The following is a 2735-nucleotide window of genomic DNA, read 5'->3' on the forward strand; positions in this document are numbered from 1 at the left end:
AATACGTTGTTTAATGCTCTTGACCGTCGAAAATACTTATTTTGCAACCCATTGAAGAAATTGCACGTCGTCCGCGCAGCCATTTTCCAGTTGATGCTGCTTCCTGCTTCGATGCTTATTTAATGAACTAAGCCAGACGAGCCACAGTTCTCAACACCGCCGGCCAAGATCGGTACCTTAGATTATAAGAAATAGGAGCAGGATTTGGTCATGCGGCCCTCGATCATGCGCCGCCATTCAATAAGGTCATGGCTGATCCTCTACCTCAACTGAAAGTTACTCACCTAGCCCCATATACCTTGATTTCCGTAATGTACAAATCCATCTCTGTTAGGAATGCACTCAACGACTGAAAAGCCACAGCCCTCTGCGGTAGAAAATTCCAAAGATGCACAACCATTAGACTGAAGCAATTTCTCCTCATCGCAATGCTAAACGGCCGGCCCCTTATTCTGTATCGTTGATCCCTAGTTCGGGACTAGACAGCCAAGTTAAACAAACTCTCAGCATTCGCCCAGTCAAGCCCTGAAAGAATTTATATGTTCTTCCTGCTGATTTCATTTCACCACAGAAAACAATGTTTACCTGGATGGACAAGCAGCAGGAAATACAATGCAGCCGCAGATTTATTCTCCAACCAGATTCTCTGACACGCACGCGGCCGTATAAAGGGACAAAAGCAGCACACGAGAGAAAAGGCGATTTGAATCCCGTTCGTAGTGTCGAATTGCCTCATTTTGACCGAACGCCATATGAAGCAACAATTTGAATCAGACATTGCACTTCATTTCATTCTCAAAACGTTAAGCGATCACACACTGCTATCCGCACGCAAAAAGAAAGGCACAGGGCCCGTGCGATTCACTAAAGCGCATTCAAACACAGCAACCAAATAAGTTCGCGTCAAAGATTTTTTGATTAGAAATTCATACCTCTCACATTTGGCTGAAAACAAGAGATTGCAGGGGCTGCTCGCTTCTCGGCCGCTGCGCCAGCGACAGGAACAAATCGCTCACAACCGAGTCCTCCAACGTACTGGAGCTGCTTCTAACAGAGCAGCTCAATCCTCAGGCCCTGATGGGACACATTAAAATGGGGGCGTTCTCGCGCCGCTCTATGTGATTTATTGGTTGTTGTCACGTGATCAGGGTGCGGGGCGATGCAAGGAATCTGAAGTTATCTGGCAATTGTTATTGTTTCAAGCTTTCCGTTAAATATCCATGTCATTGTAAAACTGAGGAAAATGTAGAAACGTGTTTTCAGAGTGGATGATCTACTATGGCCGATTATCCTGCTGGATTTTCATGGCAAGAACGTTGCACTTGGAATATTGGTATAAGTGAAGTAGAATATCCAGGCTGCCTGGCAGAAGACTGATCAATGAAGCGATTGTTCCCATTGGATGCAGGAAGGCAGCAGCAGTTTGCTCACCACTGTTCATTGCACGGTATCAAAGACTCCATTTTTACACAATAGATAAGTTTGAAAAAATTAAAAGCTGCTTCCGTCCCTGGGTGGGCTCGAGCCACCAACCTTTCAGGTAATAACCGAACGCGCTGGCCCATTGCGCCACATAGACAGACAAAAAACGTTTTGCAATTGGAATTATTCCACAGGACCCCAAGTGATTATGTGCCAGAGCGTTCACAGCCGAGGCACCGATTTTGCAGCAAATGGGAAGCTGCATGGTTCCGAAGCCCCGTCGGGGTAGTCGTGGCCGAGTGGTTAAGGCGATGGAATGGAAATCCATTGGGGTTTACCTGCGCAGGTTCGCACTCCTGCCGACTATAGCACGAGGACGTCGTCCCAAATGATCCGTTTTCACTTAACTTGAACTGCTGACTTTCGGTTCCTGTGCCAAGATTCAAAGCTACAATCAAAGAACGGTTGAAGCAGAAAGTATAACAAGCACTTCACTCATTATTAAATCACGGCATCACGAGAGTGCTAGGCCACAGGAGAATACTACGTTATTTAATGCTTTTGAAACCGTGAAAGCAATTTTAACCATCGAAAATATTTAGTTTGCAACCCATTGTAGAAAATGGACGTCGTCCGCACAGCCATCTTCCAGTTGATGCTGCTTCCTACTGCGATGCTTATTTAATGCACTAAGCCAGACGAGCCACAATTCTCAACCCCGCCGGCCAAGATCGGTACATTAGATCATAAGAAATAGGAGCAGGAATTGGCCATGCGGCACTCGATCCTGCTCCGCCATTCAATAACATCATGGCTAATCCTCTACCTCAACTGAAATTTACCGACCTAGCCCCATATACCTTAATTTCCATAATGTACAAATTTTTCTCGGTTTAGGAATGTACTCAATGACTGAACAGCCACAGCCCTCTGCGGTAAAAAAATTCCAAAGATGCACAATCCTTAGAATGAAGCAATTTCTCCTCATCTAAATCCTAACTGGCCGGCCCCTGATTCTGAAACTTTGACCCCTAGCTCAGGACTCCACAACCAGGGTAAACAACCTCTCAGCATCCGCCCAGTCAATCCCTGAAAGAATTTATATGTTCTTTCTTTGTACAGTCTGCTGATTTCATTTCCCCACAGAAAACAATGTTTAACTGGATGGACACCCAGCGGGAAATACAATGCAACCGCAGAATTATGCGCCAACCACATTCCTTGACATGTACGCGGCCGTTTAAAGGGACAAATGTAGCACACGACTGAAAAGGCGATTTGAATCCCGTTCTTAATCTCGAATTGCCTCACTT

At 45.6% G+C, this 2735-nt stretch overlaps 1 non-coding gene across 1 annotated transcript; it reads left to right on the top strand.

Moving 5' to 3' along the window:
- Nucleotides 1-1707: 1707 nt before the first annotated feature.
- trnas-gga (transfer RNA serine (anticodon GGA)) lies at nt 1708-1790 on the top strand. The gene has a single exon. It is a non-coding gene; the product is annotated as a tRNA-Ser (tRNA).
- The last annotated feature ends 945 nt before the right edge of the window (nt 1791-2735 follow it).

Source organism: Somniosus microcephalus, unplaced genomic scaffold, assembly GCF_052327205.1.
Source record: "Somniosus microcephalus isolate GS21.2 unplaced genomic scaffold, FLI_Smic_1.0 unresolved_chr5, whole genome shotgun sequence".
NCBI lineage: Eukaryota > Metazoa > Chordata > Chondrichthyes > Squaliformes > Somniosidae > Somniosus > Somniosus microcephalus.